This window comes from Setaria viridis, chromosome 8 (genome assembly GCF_005286985.2).
Source record: "Setaria viridis chromosome 8, Setaria_viridis_v4.0, whole genome shotgun sequence".
Taxonomy (NCBI): domain Eukaryota; kingdom Viridiplantae; phylum Streptophyta; class Magnoliopsida; order Poales; family Poaceae; genus Setaria; species Setaria viridis.
Window position 1 is genome coordinate 24,418,988 of NC_048270.2, and position 15,855 is coordinate 24,434,842.

A 15,855-nucleotide genomic window follows, 5' to 3' on the forward strand; every position below is an offset into this window, starting at 1 on the left:
GGGCGGCGTGTCGAGGTGCGGGCATAAGAGCAAGGAGAGTAGCTAGTATGTCGGATGCGATCATACCAGCACTAAAGCACTGGATCCCATTAGAACTCCGAAGTTAAGCGTGCTTGGGCGAGAGTAGTACTAGGATGGGTGACCTCCTGGGAAGTCCTCGTGTTGCGTTCCTTTTTTTTTATTATTATTTTTCTGTCCTCCCAGTTCGCCGCATTCCTCGGACATTTTCGGGGTTCTTCTGTCCTTCCATTTCGCCGCATTCCTCGGACATTTTCGGGCTTTTCCTCGTGCGCTCGTGGTCGGACGGATAAAACGGTGAGGCGACCCGCACGGAGGACCTTGGATGCGGGGCCCACGCGGCTCGGGCGGCGCGTCGAGGTGCGGGAATAAGAGCAAGGAGAGTGGCTAGTATGTCAGATGCGATCGTACCAGCACTAAAGCACCGGATCCCATCAGAACTCCGAAGTTAAGCGTGCTTGGGCGAGAGTAGTACTAGGATGGGTGACCTCCTGGGAAGTCCTCGTGTTGCATTCCTTTTTTTTTATTATTATTTTTCTGTCCTCCCAGTTCGCCGCATTCCTCGGACATTTTCGGGGTTCTTCTGTCCTTCCATTTCGCCGCATTCCTCGGACATTTTCGGGCTTTTCCTCGTGCGCTCGTGGTCGGACGGATAAAACGGTGAGGCGACCCGCACGGAGTACCTTGGATGCGGGGCCCACGCGGCTCGGGCGGCGCGTCGAGGTGCGGGCATAAGAGCAAGGAGAGTGGCTAGTATGTCGGATGCGATCATACTAGCACTAAAGCACCGAATCCCATCAGAACTCCGAAGTTAAGCGTGCTTGGGCGAGAGTAGTACTAGGATGGGTGACCTCCTGGGAAGTCCTCGTGTTGCATTCCTTTTTTTTTATTATTATTTTTCTGTCCTCCCAGTTCGCCGCATTCCTCGGACATTTTCGGGGTTCTTCTGTCCTTCCATTTCGCCGCATTCCTCGGACATTTTCGGGCTTTTCCTCGTGCGCTCGTGGTCGGACGGATAAAACGGTGAGGCGACCATGGATGCGGGGCCCACGCGGCTCGGGCGGCGCGTCGAGGTGCGGGCATAAGAGCAAGGAGAGTGGCTAGTATGTCGGATGCGATCATACCAGCACTAAAGCACCGGATCCCATCAGAACTCCGAAGTTAAGCGTGCTTGGGCGAGAGTAGTACTAGGATGGGTGACCTCCTGGGAAGTCCTCGTGTTGCATTCCTTTTTTTTTATTATTATTTTTCTGTCCTCCCAGTTCGCCGCATTCCTCGGACATTTTCGGGGTTCTTCTGTCCTTCCATTTCGCCGCATTCCTCGGACATTTTCGGGCTTTTCCTCGTGCGCTCGTGGTCGGACGGATAAAACGGTGAGGCGACCCGCACGGAGGACCTTGGATGCGGGGCCGACGCGGCTCGGGCGGCGCGTCGAGGTGCGGGCATAAGAGCAAGGAGAGTGGCTAGTATGTCGGATGCGATCATACCAGCACTAAAGCACCGGATCCCATCAGAACTTCGAAGTTAAGCGTGCTTGGGCGAGAGTAGTACTAGGATGGGTGACCTCCTGGGAAGTCCTCGTGTTGCATTCCTTTTTTTTTATTATTATTTTTCTGTCCTCCCAGTTCGCCGCATTACTCGGACATTTTCGGGGTTCTTCTGTCCTTCCATTTCGCCGCATTCCTCGGACATTTTCGGGCTTTTCCTCGTGCGCTCGTGGTCGGACGGATAAAACGGTGAGGCGACCCGCACGGAGGACCTTGGATGCGGGGCCCACGCGGCGCGTCGAGGTGCGGGCATAAGAGCAAGGAGAGTGGCTAGTATGTCGGATGCGATCATACCAGCACTAAAGCACCGGATCCCATCAGAACTCCGAAGTTAAGCGTGCTTGGGTGAGAGTAGTACTAGGATGGGTGACCTCCTGGGAAGTCCTCGTGTTGCATTCCTTTTTTTTATTATTATTTTTCTGTCCTCCCAGTTCGCCGCATTCCTCGGACATTTTCGGGGTTCTTCTGTCCTTCCATTTCGCCGCATTCCTCGGAGATTTTCGGGCTTTTCCTCGTGCGCTCGTGGTCGGACGGATAAAACGGTGAGGCGACCCGCACGGAGGACCTTGGATGCGGGGCCCACGCGGCGCGTCGAGGTGCGGGCATAAGAGCAAGGAGAGTGGCTAGTATGTCGGATGCGATCATACCAGCACTAAAGCACCGGATCCCATCAGAACTCCGAAGTTAAGCGTGCTTGGGCGAGAGTAGTACTAGGATGGGTGACCTCCTGGGAAGTCCTCGTGTTGCATTCCTTTTTTTTATTTTTATGTTTCTGTCCTCCCAGTCCGCCGCATTCCTCGGACATTTTCGGGGTTCTTCTGTCCTTCCATTTCGCCGCATTCCTCAGACATTTTCGGGCTTTTCCTCGTGCGCTCGTGGTCGGACGGATAAAACGGTGAGGCGACCCGCACGGAGGACCTTGGATGCGGGGCCCACGCGGCTCGGGCGGCGCGTCGAGGTGCGGGCATAAGAGCAAGGAGAGTGGCTAGTATGTCGGATGCGATCATACCAGCACTAAAGCACCGGATCCCATCAGAACTCCGAAGTTAGGCGTGCTTGGGCGAGAGTAGTACTAGGATGGGTGACCTCCTGGGAAGTCCTCGTGTTGCATTCCTTTTTTTTTATTATTATTTTTCTGTCCTCCCAGTCCGCCGCATTCCTCGGACATTTTCGGGGTTCTTGTGTCCTTCCATTTCGCCGCATTCCTCGGACATTTTCGGGCTTTTCCTCGTGCGCTCGTGGTCGGACGGATAAAACGGTGAGGCGACCCGCACGGAGGACCTTGGATGCGGGGCCCACGCGGCTCGGGCGGCGCGTCGAGGTGCGGGCATAAGAGCAAGGAGAGTGGCTAGTATGTCGGATGCGATCATACCAGCACTAAAGCACCGGATCCCATCAGAACTCCGAAGTTAAGCGTGCTTGGGCGAGAGTAGTACTAGGATGGGTGACCTCCTGGGAAATCCTCGCGTTGCATTCCTTTTTTTTTATTATTATTTTTCTGTCCTCCCAGTTCGCCGCATTCCTCGGACATTTTCGGGGTTCTTCTGTCCTTCCATTTCGCCGCATTCCTCGGACATTTTCGGGCTTTTCCTCGTGCGCTCGTGGTCGGACGGATAAAACGGTGAGGCGACCCGCACGGAGGACCTTGGATGCGGGGCCCACGCGGCTCGGGCGGCGCGTCGAGGTGCGGGCATAAGAGCAAGGAGAGTGGCTAGTATGTCGGATGCGATCATACCAGCACTAAAGCACCGGATCCCATCAGAACTCCGAAGTTAAGCGTGCTTGGGCGAGAGTAGTACTAGGATGGGTGACCTCCTGGGAAGTCCTCGTGTTGCATTCCATTTTTTTGTTATTATTTTTCTGTCCTCCCAGTTCGCCGCATTCCTCGGACATTTTCGGGGTTCTTCTGTCCTTCCATTTCGCCGCATTCCTCGGACATTTTCGGGCGTCGAGGTGCGGGCATAAGAGCAAGGAGAGTGGCTAGTATGTCGGATGCGATCATACCAGCACTAAAGCACCGGATCCCATCAGAACTCCGAAGTTAAGCGTGCTTGGGCGAGAGTAGTACTAGGATGGGTGACCTCCTAAGTTAAGCGTGCTTGGGCGAGAGTAGTACTAGGATGGGTGACCTCCTGGGAAGTCCTCGTGTTGCATTCCTTTTTTTTTATTATTATTTTTCTGTCCTCCCAGTCCGCCGCATTCCTCGGACATTTTCGGGGTTCTTGTGTCCTTCCATTTCGCCGCATTCCTCGGACATTTTCGGGCTTTTCCTCGTGCGCTCGTGGTCGGACGGATAAAACGGTGAGGCGACCCGCACGGAGGACCTTGGATGCGGGGCCCACGCGGCTCGGGCGGCGCGTCGAGGTGCGGGCATAAGAGCAAGGAGAGTGGCTAGTATGTCGGATGCGATCATACCAGCACTAAAGCACCGGATCCCATCAGAACTCCGAAGTTAAGCGTGCTTGGGCGAGAGTAGTACTAGGATGGGTGACCTCCTGGGAAATCCTCGCGTTGCATTCCTTTTTTTTTATTATTATTTTTCTGTCCTCCCAGTTCGCCGCATTCCTCGGACATTTTCGGGGTTCTTCTGTCCTTCCATTTCGCCGCATTCCTCGGACATTTTCGGGCTTTTCCTCGTGCGCTCGTGGTCGGACGGATAAAACGGTGAGGCGACCCGCACGGAGGACCTTGGATGCGGGGCCCACGCGGCTCGGGCGGCGCGTCGAGGTGCGGGCATAAGAGCAAGGAGAGTGGCTAGTATGTCGGATGCGATCATACCAGCACTAAAGCACCGGATCCCATCAGAACTCCGAAGTTAAGCGTGCTTGGGCGAGAGTAGTACTAGGATGGGTGACCTCCTGGGAAGTCCTCGTGTTGCATTCCATTTTTTTGTTATTATTTTTCTGTCCTCCCAGTTCGCCGCATTCCTCGGACATTTTCGGGGTTCTTCTGTCCTTCCATTTCGCCGCATTCCTCGGACATTTTCGGGCGTCGAGGTGCGGGCATAAGAGCAAGGAGAGTGGCTAGTATGTCGGATGCGATCATACCAGCACTAAAGCACCGGATCCCATCAGAACTCCGAAGTTAAGCGTGCTTGGGCGAGAGTAGTACTAGGATGGGTGACCTCCTAAGTTAAGCGTGCTTGGGCGAGAGTAGTACTAGGATGGGTGACCTCCTGGGAAGTCCTCGTGTTGCATTCCTTTTTTTTTATTATTATTTTTCTGTCCTCCCAGTTCGCCGCATTCCTCGGACATTTTCGGGGTTCTTCTGTCCTTCCATTTCGCCGCATTCCTCGGACATTTTCGGGCTTTTCCTCGTGCGCTCGTGGTCGGACGGATAAAACGGTGAGGCGACCCGCACGGAGGACCTTGGATGCGGGGCCCACGCGGCTCGGGCGGCGCGTCGAGGTGCGGGCATAAGAGCAAGGAGAGTGGCTAGTATGTCGGATGCGATCATACCAGCACTAAAGCACCGGATCCCATCAGAACTCCGAAGTTAAGCGTGCTTGGGCGAGAGTAGTACTAGGATAGGTGACCTCCTAAGTTAAGCGTGCTTGGGCGAGAGTAGTACTAGGATGGGTGACCTCCTGGGAAGTCCTCGTGTTGCATTCCTTTTTTTTATTATTATTTTTCTGTCCTCCCAGTTCGCCGCATTCCTCGGACATTTTCGGGGTTCTTCTGTCCTTCCATTTCGCCGCATTCCTCGGACATTTTCGGGCTTTTCCTCGTGCGCTCGTGGTCGGACGGATAAAACGGTGAGGCGACCCGCACGGAGGACCTTGGATGCGGGGCCCACGCGGCTCGGGCGGCGCGTCGAGGTGCGGGCATAAGAGCAAGGAGAGTGGCTAGTATGTCGGATGCGATCATACCAGCACTAAAGCACCGGATCCCATCAGAACTCCGAAGTTAAGCGTGCTTGGGCGAGAGTAGTACTACGATGGGTGACCTCCTGGGAAGTCCTCGCTCGGGCGGCGCGTCGAGGTGCGGGCATAAGAGCAAGGAGAGTGGCTAGTATGTCGGATGCGATCATACCAGCACTAAAGCACCGGATCCCATCAGAACTCCGAAGTTAAGCGTGCTTGGGCGAGAGTAGTACTAGGATGGGTGACCTCCTGGGAAGTCCTCTTGTTGCATTCCTTTTTTTTTATTAATTTCCTGTCCTCCCAGTTCGCCGCATTCCTCGGACATTTTCGGGGTTCTTCTGTCCTTCCATTTCGCCGCATTCCTCGGACATTTTCGGGCTTTTCCTTGTGCGCTCGTGGTCGGACGGATAAAACGGTGAGGCGACCCGCACGGAGGACCTTGGATGCGGGGCCCACGCGGCTCGGGCGGCGCGTCGAGGTGCGGGCATAAGAGCAAGGAGAGTGGCTAGTATGTCGAATGCGATCATACCAGCACTAAAGCACCGGATCCCATCAGAACTCCGAAGTTAAGCAAGCGTGCTTGGGCGAGAGTAGTACTAGGATGGGTGACCTCCTGGGAAGTCCTCGTGTTGCATTCCTTTTTTTTGTTATTATTTTTCTGTCCTCCCAGTTCGCCGCATTCCTCGGACATTTTCGGGGTTCTTCTGTCCTTCCATTTCGCCGCATTCCTCGGACATTTTCGGGCGTCGAGGTGCGGGCATAAGAGCAAGGAGAGTGGCTAGTATGTCGGATGCGATCATACCAGCACTAAAGCACCGGATCCCATCAGAACTCCGAAGTTAAGCGTGCTTGGGCGAGAGTAGTACTAGGATGGGTGACCTCCTAAGTTAAGCGTGCTTGGGCGAGAGTAGTACTAGGATGGGTGACCTCCTGGGAAGTCCTCGTGTTGCATTCCTTTTTTTTTATTATTATTTTTCTGTCCTCCCAGTTCGCCGCATTCCTCGGACATTTTCGGGGTTCTTCTGTCCTTCCATTTCGCCGCATTCCTCGGACATTTTCGGGCTTTTCCTCGTGCGCTCGTGGTCGGACGGATAAAACGGTGAGGCGACCCGCACGGAGGACCTTGGATGCGGGGCCCACGCGGCTCGGGCGGCGCGTCGAGGTGCGGGCATAAGAGCAAGGAGAGTGGCTAGTATGTCGGATGCGATCATACCAGCACTAAAGCACCGGATCCCATCAGAACTCCGAAGTTAAGCGTGCTTGGGCGAGAGTAGTACTAGGATAGGTGACCTCCTAAGTTAAGCGTGCTTGGGCGAGAGTAGTACTAGGATGGGTGACCTCCTGGGAAGTCCTCGTGTTGCATTCCTTTTTTTTATTATTATTTTTCTGTCCTCCCAGTTCGCCGCATTCCTCGGACATTTTCGGGGTTCTTCTGTCCTTCCATTTCGCCGCATTCCTCGGACATTTTCGGGCTTTTCCTCGTGCGCTCGTGGTCGGACGGATAAAACGGTGAGGCGACCCGCACGGAGGACCTTGGATGCGGGGCCCACGCGGCTCGGGCGGCGCGTCGAGGTGCGGGCATAAGAGCAAGGAGAGTGGCTAGTATGTCGGATGCGATCATACCAGCACTAAAGCACCGGATCCCATCAGAACTCCGAAGTTAAGCGTGCTTGGGCGAGAGTAGTACTACGATGGGTGACCTCCTGGGAAGTCCTCGCTCGGGCGGCGCGTCGAGGTGCGGGCATAAGAGCAAGGAGAGTGGCTAGTATGTCGGATGCGATCATACCAGCACTAAAGCACCGGATTCTATCAGAACTCCGAAGTTAAGCGTGCTTGGGCGAGAGTAGTACTAGGATGGGTGACCTCCTTGGAAGTCCTCTTGTTGCATTCCTTTTTTTTTTATTAATTTCCTGTCCTCCCAGTTCGCCGCATTCCTCGGACATTTTCGGGGTTCTTCTGTCCTTCCATTTCGCCGCATTCCTCGGACATTTTCGGGCTTTTCCTTGTGCGCTCGTGGTCGGACGGATAAAACGGTGAGGCGACCCGCACGGAGGACCTTGGATGCGGGGCCCACGCGGCTCGGGCGGCGCGTCGAGGTGCGGGCATAAGAGCAAGGAGAGTGGCTAGTATGTTGAATGCGATCATACCAGCACTAAAGCACCGGATCCCATCAGAACTCCGAAGTTAAGCGTGCTTGGGCGAGAGTAGTACTAGGATGGGTGACCTACTGGGAAGTCCTCGTGTTGCATTCCTTTTTTTTTTATTATTTTTCTGTCCTCCCAGTTCGCCGCATTCCTCGGACATTTTCGGGGTTCTTCTGTCCTTCCATTTCGCCGCATTCCTCGGACATTTTCGGGCGTCGAGGTGCGGGCATAAGAGCAAGGAGAGTGGCTAGTATGTCGGATGCGATCATACCAGCACTAAAGCACCGGATCCCATCAGAACTCCGAAGTTAAGCGTGCTTGGGCGAGAGTAGTACTAGGATGGGTGACCTCCTAAGTTAAGCGTGCTTGGGCGAGAGTAGTACTAGGATGGGTGACCTCCTGGGAAGTCCTCGTGTTGCATTCCTTTTTTTTTATTATTATTTTTCTGTCCTCCCAGTTCGCCGCATTCCTCGGACATTTTCGGGGTTCTTCTGTCCTTCCATTTCGCCGCATTCCTCGGACATTTTCGGGCTTTTCCTCGTGCGCTCGTGGTCGGACGGATAAAACGGTGAGGCGACCCGCACGGAGGACCTTGGATGCGGGGCCCACGCGGCTCGGGGCGGCGCGTCGAGGTGCGGGCATAAGAGCAAGGAGAGTGGCTAGTATGTTGGATGCGATCATACCAGCACTAAAGCACCGGATCCCATCAGAACTCCGAAGTTAAGCGTGCTTGGGCGAGAGTAGTACTAGGATGGGTGACCTCCTGGGAAGTCCTCGTGTAGCATTCCTTTTTTTTTATTATTATTTTTCTGTCCTCCCAGTTCGCCGCATTCCTCGGACATTTTCGGGGTTCTTCTGTCCTTCCATTTCGCCGCATTCCTCGTACATTTTCGGGCTTTTCCTCGTGCGCTCGTGGTCGGACGGATAAAACGGTGAGGCGACCCGCACGGAGGACCTTGGATGCGGGGCCCACGCGGCTCGGGCGGCGCGTCGAGGTGCGGGCATAAGAGCAAGGAGAGTGGCTAGTATGTCGGATGCGATCATACCAGCACTAAAGCACCGGATCCCATCAGAACTCCGAAGTTAAGCGTGCTTGGGCGAGAGTAGTACTAGGATAGGTGACCTCCTAAGTTAAGCGTGCTTGGGCGAGAGTAGTACTAGGATGGGTGACCTCCTGGGAAGTCCTCGTGTTGCATTCCTTTTTTTTATTATTATTTTTCTGTCCTCCCAGTTCGCCGCATTCCTCGGACATTTTCGGGGTTCTTCTGTCCTTCCATTTCGCCGCATTCCTCGGACATTTTCGGGCTTTTCCTCGTGCGCTCGTGGTCGGACGGATAAAACGGTGAGGCGACCCGCACGGAGGACCTTGGATGCGGGGCCCACGCGGCTCGGGCGGCGCGTCGAGGTGCGGGCATAAGAGCAAGGAGAGTGGCTAGTATGTCGGATGCGATCATACCAGCACTAAAGCACTGGATCCCATCAGAACTCCGAAGTTAAGCGTTCTTGGGCGAGAGTAGTACTAGGATGGGTGACCTCCTGGGAAGTCCTCGTGTTGCATTCCTTTTTTTTATTATTATGTTTCTGTCCTCCCAATCCGCCGCATTCCTCGGACATTTTCGGGGTTCTTCTGTCCTTCCATTTCGCCGCATTCCTCGGACATTTTCGGGCTTTTCCTCGTGCGCTCGTGGTCGGACGGATAAAATGGTGAGGCGACCCGCACGGAGGACCTTGGATGCGGGGCCCACGCGGCTCGGGCGGCGCGTCGAGGTGCGGGCATAAGAGCAAGGAGAGTGGCTAGTATGTCGGATGCGATCATACCAGCACTAAAGCACCGGATCCCATCAGAACTCCGAAGTTAAGCGTGCTTGGGCGAGAGTAGCGAAGTTAAGCGTGCTTGGGCGAGAGTAGTACTAGGATGGGTGACCTCCTGGGAAGTCCTCGTGTTGCATTCCTTTTTTTTATTATTATTTTTCTGTCCTCCCAGTTCGCCGCATTCCTCGGACATTTTCGGGGTTCTTCTGTCCTTCCATTTCGCCGCATTCCTCGGACATTTTCGGGCTTTTCCTCGTGCGCTCGTGGTCGGACGGATAAAACGGTGAGTCGACCCGCACGGAGGACCTTGGATGCGGGGCCCACGCGGCTCGGGCGGCGCGTCGAGGTGCGGGCATAAGAGCAAGGAGAGTGGCTAGTATGTCGGATGCGATCATACCAGCACTAAAGCACTGGATTCCATCAGAATTCGAAGTTAAGCGTGCTTGGGCAAGAGTAGTACTAGGATGGGTGACCTCCTGGGAAGTCCTCGTGTTGCATTCCTTTTTTTTTTATTATTATTTTTCTGTCCTCCCAGTTCGCCGCATTCCTCGGACATTTTCGGGGTTCTTCTGTCTTTCCATTTCGCCGCATTCCTCGGACATTTTCGGGCTTTTCCTCGTGCGCTCGTGGTCGGACGGATAAAAGGGTGAGGCGACCCGCACGGAGGACCTTGGATGCGGGGCCCACGCGGCTCGGGCGGCGCGTCGAGGTGCGGGCATAAGAGCAAGGAGAGTGGCTAGTATGTCGGATGCGATCATACCAGCACTAAAGCACCGGATCCCATCAGAACTCCGAAGTTAAGCGTTCTTGGGCGAGAGTAGTACTAGGATGGGTGACCTCCTGGGAAGTCCTCGTGTTGCATTCCTTTTTTTTATTATTATGTTTCTGTCCTCCCAATCCGCCGCATTCCTCGGACATTTTCGGGGTTCTTCTGTCCTTCCATTTCGCCGCATTCCTCGGACATTTTCGGGCTTTTCCTCGTGCGCTCGTGGTCGGACGGATAAAACGGTGAGGCGACCCGCACGGAGGACCTTGGATGCGGGGCCCACGCGGCTCGGGCGGCGCGTCGAGGTGCGGGCATAAGAGCAAGGAGAGTGGCTAGTATGTCGGATGCGATCATACCAGCACTAAAGCACCGGATCCCATCAGAACTCCGAAGTTAAGCGTGCTTGGGCGAGAGTAGCGAAGTTAAGCGTGCTTGGGCGAGAGTAGTACTAGGATGGGTGACCTCCTGGGAAGTCCTCGTGTTGCATTCCTTTTTTTTATTATTATTTTTCTGTCCTCCCAGTTCGCCGCATTCCTCGGACATTTTCGGGGTTCTTCTGTCCTTCCATTTCGCCGCATTCCTCGGACATTTTCGGGCTTTTCCTCGTGCGCTCGTGGTCGGACGGATAAAACGGTGAGGCGACCCGCACGGAGGACCTTGGATGCGGGGCCCACGCGGCTCGGCCGGCGCGTCGAGGTGCGGGCATAAGAGCAAGGAGAGTGGCTAGTATGTCGGATGTGATCATACCAGCACTAAAGCACCGGATCCCATCAGAACCCCAAAGTTAAGCGTGCTTGGGTGAGAGTAGTACTAGGATGGGTGACCTCCTGGGAAGTCCTCGTGTTGCATTCCTTTTTTATTATTATTATTTTTCTGTCCTCCCAGTTCGCCGCATTCCTCGGACATTTTCGGGGTTCTTCTGTCCTTCCATTTCACCGCATTCCTCGGACATTTTCGGGCTTTTCCTCGTGCGCTCGTGGTCGGACGGATAAAACGGTGAGGCGACCCGCACGGAGGACCTTGGATGCGGGGCCCACGCGGCTCGGGCGGCGCGTCGAGGTGCGGGCATAAGAGCAAGGAGAGTGGCTAGTATGTCGGATGCGATCATACGAGCACTAAAGCACCGGATCCCATCAGAACTCCGAAGTTAAGCGTGCTTGGGCGAGAGTAGTATTAGGATGGGTGACCTCCTGGGAAGTCCTCGTGTTGCATTCCTTTTTTTTATTATTATTTTTCTGTCCTCCCAGTCCGCCGCATTCCTCGGACATTTTCGGGGTTCTTCTGTCCTTCCATTTCGCCGCATTCCTCGGACATTTTCGGGGTTTTCCTCGTGCGCTCGTGGTCGGACGGATAAAACGGTGAGGCGACCCGCACGGAGGACCTTGGATGCGGGGCCCACGCGGCTCGGGCGGCGCGTCGAGGTGCGGGAATAAGAGCAAGGAGAGTGGCTAGTATGTCGGATGCGATCATACCAGCACTAAAGCACCGGATCCCATCAGAACTCCGAAGTTAAGCGTGCTTGGGCGAGAGTAGTACTAGGATGGGTGACCTCCTAGGAAGTCCTCGTGTTGCATTCCTTTTTTTTATTATTATTTTTCTGTCCTCCCAGTCCGCCGCATTCCTCGGACATTTTCGAGGTTCTTCTGTCCTTCCATTTCGCCGCATTCCTCGGACATTTTCGGGCTTTTCCTCGTGCGCTCGTGGTCGGACGGATAAAACGGTGAGGCGACCCGCACGGAGGACCTTGGATGCGGGGCCCACGCGGCTCGGGCGGCGCGTCGAGGTGCGGGCATAAGAGCAAGGAGAGTGGCTAGTATGTCGGATGCGATCATACCAGCACTAAAGCACCGGATCCCATCAGAACTCCGAAGTTAAGCGTGCTTGGGTGAGAGTAGTACTAGGATGGGTGACCTCCTGGGAAGTCCTCGTGTTGCATTCCTTTTTTTTATTATTATGTTTCTGTCCTCCCAGTCCGCCGCATTCCTCGGACATTTTCGGGGTTCTTCTGTCCTTCCATTTCGCCGCATTCCTCGGACATTTTCGGGCTTTTCCTCGTGCGCTCGTGGTCGGACGGATAAAACGGTGAGGCGACCCGCACGGAGGACCTTGGATGCGGGGCCCACGCGGCTCGGGCGGCGCGTCGAGGTGCGGGCATAAGAGCAAGGAGAGTGGCTAGTATGTCGGATGCGATCATACCAGCACTAAAGCACCGGATCCCATCAGAACTCCGAAGTTAATAGTGCTTGGGCGAGAGTAGTACTAGGATGGGTGACCTCCTCCTGGGAAGTCCTCGTGTTGCATTCCTTTTTTTTATTATTATTTTTCTGTCCTCCCAGTTCGCCGCATTCCTCGAACATTTTCGGGGTTCTTCTGTCCTTCCATTTCACCGCATTCCTCGGACATTTTCGAGCTTTTCCTCGTGCGCTCGTGGTCGGACGGATAAAACGGTGAGGCGACCCGCACGGAGGACCTTGGATGCGGGGCCCACGCGGCTCGGGCGGCGCGTCGAGGTGCGGGCATAAGAGCAAGGAGAGTGGCTAGTATGTCGGATGCGATCATACCAGCACTAAAGCACCGGATCCCATCAGAACTCCGAAGTTAAGCGTGCTTGGGCGAGAGTAGCGAAGTTAAGCGTGCTTGGGCGAGAGTAGTACTAGGATGGGTGACCTCCTGGGAAGTCCTCGTGTTGCATTCCTTTTTTTTATTATTATTTTTCTGTCCTCCCAGTTCGCCACATTCCTCGGACATTTTCGGGGTTCTTCTGTCCTTCCATTTCGCCGCATTCCTCGGACATTTTCGGGCTTTTCCTCGTGCGCTCGTGGTCGGACGGATAAAACGGTGAGGCGACCCGCACGGAGGACCTTGGATGCGGGGCCCACGCGGCTCGGGCGGCGCGTCGAGGTGCGGGCATAAGAGCAAGGAGAGTGGCTAGTGTGTCGGATGCGATCATACCAGCACTAAAGCACCGGATCCCATCAGAACTCCGAAGTTAAGCGTGCTTGGGCGAGAGTAGTACTAGGATGGGTGACCTCCTCCTGGGAAGTCCTCGTGTTGCATTCCTTTTTTTTTATTATTATTTTTCTGTCCTCCCAGTTCGCCGCATTCCTCGAACATTTTCGGGGTTCTTCTGTCCTTCCATTTCACCGCATTCCTCGGACATTTTCGAGCTTTTCCTCGTGCGCTCGTGGTCGGACGGATAAAACGGTGAGGCGACCCGCACGGAGGACCTTGGATGCGGGGCCCACGCGGCTCGGGCGGCGCGTCGAGGTGCGGGCATAAGAGCAAGGAGAGTGGCTAGTATGTCGGATGCGATCATACCAGCACTAAAGCACCGGATCCCATCAGAACTCCGAAGTTAAGCGTGCTTGGGCGAGAGTAGCGAAGTTAAGCGTGCTTGGGCGAGAGTAGTACTAGGATGGGTGACCTCCTGGGAAGTCCTCGTGTTGCATTCCTTTTTTTTATTATTATTTTTCTGTCCTCCCAGTTCGCCGCATTCCTCGGACATTTTCGGGGTTCTTCTGTCCTTCCATTTCGCCGCATTCCTCGGACATTTTCGGACTTTTCCTCGTGCGCTCGTGGTCGGACGGATAAAACGGTGAGGCGACCCGCACGGAGGACCTTGGATGCGGGGCCCACGCGGCTCGGGCGGCGCGTCGAGGTGCGGGCATAAGAGCAAGGAGAGTGGCTAGTATGTCGGATGCGATCATACCAGCACTAAAGCACCGGATCCCATTAGAACTCCGAAGTTAAGCGTGCTTGGGTGAGAGTAGTACTAGGATGGGTGACCTCCTGGGAAGTCCTCGTGTTGCATTCCTTTTTTTTATTATTATTTTTCTGTCCTCCCAGTTCGCCGCATTCCTCGGACATTTTCGGGGTTCTTCTCTCCTTCCATTTCGCCGCATTCCTCGGACATTTTCGGGCTTTTCCTCGTGCGCTCGTGGTCGGACGGATAAAACGGTGAGGCGACCCGCACGGAGGACCTTGGATGCGGGGCCCACGCGGCTCGGGCGGCGCGTCGAGGTGCGGGCATAAGAGCAAGGAGAGTGGCTAGTATGTCGGATGCGATCATACCAGCACTAAAGCACCGGATCCCATCAGAACTCCGAAGTTAAGCGTGCTTGGGCGAGAGTAGTACTAGGATAGGTGACCTCCTAAGTTAAGCGTGCTTGGGCGAGAGTAGTACTAGGATGGGTGACCTCCTGGGAAGTCCTCGTGTTGCATTCCTTTTTTTTTATTATTATTTTTCTGTCCTCCCAGTTCGCCGCATTCCTCGGACATTTTCGGGGTTCTTCTGTCCTTCCATTTCGCCGCATTCCTCGGACATTTTCGGGCTTTTCCTCGTGCGCTCGTGGTCGGACGGATAAAACGGTGAGGCGACCCGCACGGAGGACCTTGGATGCGGGGCCCACGCGGCTCGGGCGGCGCGTCGAGGTGCGGGCGTAAGTGCAAGGAGAGTGGCCAGTATGTCGGATGCGATCATACCAGCACTAAAGCACTGGATCCCATCAGAACTCCGAAGTTAAGCGTGCTTGGGCGAGAGTAGTACTAGGACGGGTGACCTCCTGGGAAGTCCTCGTGTTGCATTCCTTTTTTTTTTTATTATTTTTCTGTCCTCCCAGTTCGCCGCATTCCTCGGACATTTTCGGGGTTCTTCTGTCCTTCCATTTCGCCGCATTCCTCGGACATTTTCGGGCTTTTCCTCGTGCGCTCGTGGTCGGATGGATAAAACGGTGAGGCGACCCGCACGGAGGACCTTGGATGCGGGGCCCACACGGCTCGGGCGGCGCGTCGAGGTGCGGGCATAAGAGCAAGGAGAGTGGCTAGTATGTCGGATGCGATCATACCAGCACTAAAGCACCGGATCCCATCAGAACTCCGAAGTTAAGCGTGATTGGCCGAGAGTAGTACTAGGATGGGTGACCTCCTGGGAAGTCCTCGTGTTGCATTCCTTTTTTTTATTATTATTTTTCTGTCCTCCCAGTCCGCCGCATTCCTCGGACATTTTCGGGGTTCTTCTGTCCTTCCATTTCGCCGCATTCCTCGGACATTTTCGGGCTTTTCCTCGTGCGCTCGTGGTCGGACGGATAAAACGGTGAGGCGACCCGCACGGAGGACCTTGGATGCGGGGCCCACGCGGCTCGGGCGGCGCGTCGAGGTGCGGGAATAAGAGCAAGGAGAGTGGCTAGTATGTCGGATGCGATCATACCAGCACTAAAGCACCGGATCCCATCAGAACTCCGAAGTTAAGCGTGCTTGGGCGAGAGTAGTACTAGGATGGGTGACCTCCTGGGAAGTCCTCGTGTTGCATTCCTTTTTTTCATTATTATTTTTCTGTCCTCCCAGTCCGCCGCATTCCTCGGACATTTTCGGGGTTCTTCTGTCCTTCCATTTCGCCGCATTCCTCGGACATTTTCGGGCTTTTCCTCGTGCGCTCGTGGTCGGACGGATAAAACGGTGAGGCGACCCGCACGGAGGACCTTGGATGCGGGGCCCACGCGGCTCGGGCGGCGCGTCGAGGTGCGGGCATAAGAGCAAGGAGAGTGGCTAGTATGTCAGATGCGATCATACCAGCACTAAAGCACCGGATCCCATCAGAACTCCGAAGTTAAGCGTGCTTGGGCGAGACTAGTACTAGGATGGGTGACCTCCTGGGAAGTCCTAGTTCGCCGCATTCCTCGGACATTTTCGGGGTTCTTCTGTCCTTCC

At 55.1% G+C, this 15,855-nt stretch overlaps 33 non-coding genes and 12 pseudogenes across 33 annotated transcripts; all 45 read left to right on the forward strand.

Moving 5' to 3' along the window:
- Positions 1-52: 52 nt before the first annotated feature.
- Positions 53-171, forward strand: LOC140220475 (5S ribosomal RNA). The gene has a single exon (XR_011896427.1). It is a non-coding gene; the product is annotated as a 5S ribosomal RNA (ribosomal RNA).
- Positions 172-415: 244 nt separating this feature from the next.
- Positions 416-534, forward strand: LOC140220494 (5S ribosomal RNA). Its single transcript, XR_011896446.1, has one exon. It is a non-coding gene; the product is annotated as a 5S ribosomal RNA (ribosomal RNA).
- A 244-nt stretch (positions 535-778) lies between these two features.
- LOC140220541 (5S ribosomal RNA) lies at positions 779-897 on the forward strand. The gene has a single exon (XR_011896494.1). It is a non-coding gene; the product is annotated as a 5S ribosomal RNA (ribosomal RNA).
- Positions 898-1,128: 231 nt separating this feature from the next.
- LOC140221032 (5S ribosomal RNA) lies at positions 1,129-1,247 on the forward strand. The gene has a single exon (XR_011896922.1). It is a non-coding gene; the product is annotated as a 5S ribosomal RNA (ribosomal RNA).
- Positions 1,248-1,491: 244 nt separating this feature from the next.
- Positions 1,492-1,610, forward strand: LOC140220431 (5S ribosomal RNA). Its single transcript, XR_011896384.1, has one exon. It is a non-coding gene; the product is annotated as a 5S ribosomal RNA (ribosomal RNA).
- Positions 1,611-1,845: 235 nt separating this feature from the next.
- On the forward strand, positions 1,846-1,964 carry LOC140220417 (5S ribosomal RNA). The gene has a single exon (XR_011896370.1). It is a non-coding gene; the product is annotated as a 5S ribosomal RNA (ribosomal RNA).
- A 234-nt stretch (positions 1,965-2,198) lies between these two features.
- LOC140221033 (5S ribosomal RNA) lies at positions 2,199-2,317 on the forward strand. Its single transcript, XR_011896923.1, has one exon. It is a non-coding gene; the product is annotated as a 5S ribosomal RNA (ribosomal RNA).
- Positions 2,318-2,560: 243 nt separating this feature from the next.
- Positions 2,561-2,679, forward strand: LOC140220474 (5S ribosomal RNA). Its single transcript, XR_011896426.1, has one exon. It is a non-coding gene; the product is annotated as a 5S ribosomal RNA (ribosomal RNA).
- Positions 2,680-2,923: 244 nt separating this feature from the next.
- LOC140220387 (5S ribosomal RNA) lies at positions 2,924-3,042 on the forward strand. Its single transcript, XR_011896340.1, has one exon. It is a non-coding gene; the product is annotated as a 5S ribosomal RNA (ribosomal RNA).
- Positions 3,043-3,286: 244 nt separating this feature from the next.
- On the forward strand, positions 3,287-3,405 carry LOC140221034 (5S ribosomal RNA). Its single transcript, XR_011896924.1, has one exon. It is a non-coding gene; the product is annotated as a 5S ribosomal RNA (ribosomal RNA).
- Positions 3,406-3,555: 150 nt separating this feature from the next.
- LOC140220609 (5S ribosomal RNA) lies at positions 3,556-3,722 on the forward strand (annotated as a pseudogene).
- A 244-nt stretch (positions 3,723-3,966) lies between these two features.
- LOC140220388 (5S ribosomal RNA) lies at positions 3,967-4,085 on the forward strand. The gene has a single exon (XR_011896341.1). It is a non-coding gene; the product is annotated as a 5S ribosomal RNA (ribosomal RNA).
- Positions 4,086-4,329: 244 nt separating this feature from the next.
- Positions 4,330-4,448, forward strand: LOC140221035 (5S ribosomal RNA). Its single transcript, XR_011896925.1, has one exon. It is a non-coding gene; the product is annotated as a 5S ribosomal RNA (ribosomal RNA).
- A 150-nt stretch (positions 4,449-4,598) lies between these two features.
- On the forward strand, positions 4,599-4,765 carry LOC140220610 (5S ribosomal RNA; annotated as a pseudogene).
- A 244-nt stretch (positions 4,766-5,009) lies between these two features.
- Positions 5,010-5,176, forward strand: LOC140220629 (5S ribosomal RNA; annotated as a pseudogene).
- A 243-nt stretch (positions 5,177-5,419) lies between these two features.
- On the forward strand, positions 5,420-5,539 carry LOC140220648 (5S ribosomal RNA). The gene has a single exon (XR_011896548.1). It is a non-coding gene; the product is annotated as a 5S ribosomal RNA (ribosomal RNA).
- A 43-nt stretch (positions 5,540-5,582) lies between these two features.
- On the forward strand, positions 5,583-5,701 carry LOC140220496 (5S ribosomal RNA). The gene has a single exon (XR_011896448.1). It is a non-coding gene; the product is annotated as a 5S ribosomal RNA (ribosomal RNA).
- A 241-nt stretch (positions 5,702-5,942) lies between these two features.
- On the forward strand, positions 5,943-6,065 carry LOC140220512 (5S ribosomal RNA). The gene has a single exon (XR_011896464.1). It is a non-coding gene; the product is annotated as a 5S ribosomal RNA (ribosomal RNA).
- A 150-nt stretch (positions 6,066-6,215) lies between these two features.
- Positions 6,216-6,382, forward strand: LOC140220612 (5S ribosomal RNA; annotated as a pseudogene).
- A 244-nt stretch (positions 6,383-6,626) lies between these two features.
- On the forward strand, positions 6,627-6,793 carry LOC140220630 (5S ribosomal RNA; annotated as a pseudogene).
- Positions 6,794-7,036: 243 nt separating this feature from the next.
- On the forward strand, positions 7,037-7,156 carry LOC140220649 (5S ribosomal RNA). Its single transcript, XR_011896549.1, has one exon. It is a non-coding gene; the product is annotated as a 5S ribosomal RNA (ribosomal RNA).
- Positions 7,157-7,199: 43 nt separating this feature from the next.
- LOC140220624 (5S ribosomal RNA) lies at positions 7,200-7,318 on the forward strand. The gene has a single exon (XR_011896541.1). It is a non-coding gene; the product is annotated as a 5S ribosomal RNA (ribosomal RNA).
- Positions 7,319-7,560: 242 nt separating this feature from the next.
- Positions 7,561-7,679, forward strand: LOC140220348 (5S ribosomal RNA). Its single transcript, XR_011896301.1, has one exon. It is a non-coding gene; the product is annotated as a 5S ribosomal RNA (ribosomal RNA).
- Positions 7,680-7,828: 149 nt separating this feature from the next.
- LOC140220613 (5S ribosomal RNA) lies at positions 7,829-7,995 on the forward strand (annotated as a pseudogene).
- Positions 7,996-8,240: 245 nt separating this feature from the next.
- Positions 8,241-8,359, forward strand: LOC140220450 (5S ribosomal RNA). Its single transcript, XR_011896403.1, has one exon. It is a non-coding gene; the product is annotated as a 5S ribosomal RNA (ribosomal RNA).
- A 244-nt stretch (positions 8,360-8,603) lies between these two features.
- On the forward strand, positions 8,604-8,770 carry LOC140220631 (5S ribosomal RNA; annotated as a pseudogene).
- Positions 8,771-9,013: 243 nt separating this feature from the next.
- Positions 9,014-9,132, forward strand: LOC140220513 (5S ribosomal RNA). Its single transcript, XR_011896465.1, has one exon. It is a non-coding gene; the product is annotated as a 5S ribosomal RNA (ribosomal RNA).
- A 243-nt stretch (positions 9,133-9,375) lies between these two features.
- On the forward strand, positions 9,376-9,523 carry LOC140220591 (5S ribosomal RNA; annotated as a pseudogene).
- Positions 9,524-9,766: 243 nt separating this feature from the next.
- On the forward strand, positions 9,767-9,884 carry LOC140220647 (5S ribosomal RNA). Its single transcript, XR_011896547.1, has one exon. It is a non-coding gene; the product is annotated as a 5S ribosomal RNA (ribosomal RNA).
- A 245-nt stretch (positions 9,885-10,129) lies between these two features.
- Positions 10,130-10,248, forward strand: LOC140220453 (5S ribosomal RNA). Its single transcript, XR_011896406.1, has one exon. It is a non-coding gene; the product is annotated as a 5S ribosomal RNA (ribosomal RNA).
- A 243-nt stretch (positions 10,249-10,491) lies between these two features.
- LOC140220592 (5S ribosomal RNA) lies at positions 10,492-10,639 on the forward strand (annotated as a pseudogene).
- Positions 10,640-10,882: 243 nt separating this feature from the next.
- On the forward strand, positions 10,883-11,001 carry LOC140220589 (5S ribosomal RNA). Its single transcript, XR_011896534.1, has one exon. It is a non-coding gene; the product is annotated as a 5S ribosomal RNA (ribosomal RNA).
- Positions 11,002-11,245: 244 nt separating this feature from the next.
- Positions 11,246-11,364, forward strand: LOC140220547 (5S ribosomal RNA). The gene has a single exon (XR_011896499.1). It is a non-coding gene; the product is annotated as a 5S ribosomal RNA (ribosomal RNA).
- A 243-nt stretch (positions 11,365-11,607) lies between these two features.
- LOC140220379 (5S ribosomal RNA) lies at positions 11,608-11,726 on the forward strand. The gene has a single exon (XR_011896332.1). It is a non-coding gene; the product is annotated as a 5S ribosomal RNA (ribosomal RNA).
- A 243-nt stretch (positions 11,727-11,969) lies between these two features.
- LOC140220418 (5S ribosomal RNA) lies at positions 11,970-12,088 on the forward strand. The gene has a single exon (XR_011896371.1). It is a non-coding gene; the product is annotated as a 5S ribosomal RNA (ribosomal RNA).
- A 243-nt stretch (positions 12,089-12,331) lies between these two features.
- On the forward strand, positions 12,332-12,453 carry LOC140220574 (5S ribosomal RNA). Its single transcript, XR_011896519.1, has one exon. It is a non-coding gene; the product is annotated as a 5S ribosomal RNA (ribosomal RNA).
- Positions 12,454-12,696: 243 nt separating this feature from the next.
- On the forward strand, positions 12,697-12,844 carry LOC140220593 (5S ribosomal RNA; annotated as a pseudogene).
- Positions 12,845-13,087: 243 nt separating this feature from the next.
- Positions 13,088-13,209, forward strand: LOC140220556 (5S ribosomal RNA). Its single transcript, XR_011896508.1, has one exon. It is a non-coding gene; the product is annotated as a 5S ribosomal RNA (ribosomal RNA).
- Positions 13,210-13,453: 244 nt separating this feature from the next.
- Positions 13,454-13,601, forward strand: LOC140220594 (5S ribosomal RNA; annotated as a pseudogene).
- Positions 13,602-13,844: 243 nt separating this feature from the next.
- On the forward strand, positions 13,845-13,963 carry LOC140220454 (5S ribosomal RNA). Its single transcript, XR_011896407.1, has one exon. It is a non-coding gene; the product is annotated as a 5S ribosomal RNA (ribosomal RNA).
- Positions 13,964-14,206: 243 nt separating this feature from the next.
- On the forward strand, positions 14,207-14,373 carry LOC140220632 (5S ribosomal RNA; annotated as a pseudogene).
- A 244-nt stretch (positions 14,374-14,617) lies between these two features.
- Positions 14,618-14,736, forward strand: LOC140220479 (5S ribosomal RNA). The gene has a single exon (XR_011896431.1). It is a non-coding gene; the product is annotated as a 5S ribosomal RNA (ribosomal RNA).
- Positions 14,737-14,979: 243 nt separating this feature from the next.
- On the forward strand, positions 14,980-15,098 carry LOC140220568 (5S ribosomal RNA). Its single transcript, XR_011896517.1, has one exon. It is a non-coding gene; the product is annotated as a 5S ribosomal RNA (ribosomal RNA).
- A 243-nt stretch (positions 15,099-15,341) lies between these two features.
- Positions 15,342-15,460, forward strand: LOC140221036 (5S ribosomal RNA). Its single transcript, XR_011896926.1, has one exon. It is a non-coding gene; the product is annotated as a 5S ribosomal RNA (ribosomal RNA).
- A 243-nt stretch (positions 15,461-15,703) lies between these two features.
- On the forward strand, positions 15,704-15,824 carry LOC140220608 (5S ribosomal RNA). Its single transcript, XR_011896538.1, has one exon. It is a non-coding gene; the product is annotated as a 5S ribosomal RNA (ribosomal RNA).
- The last annotated feature ends 31 nt before the right edge of the window (positions 15,825-15,855 follow it).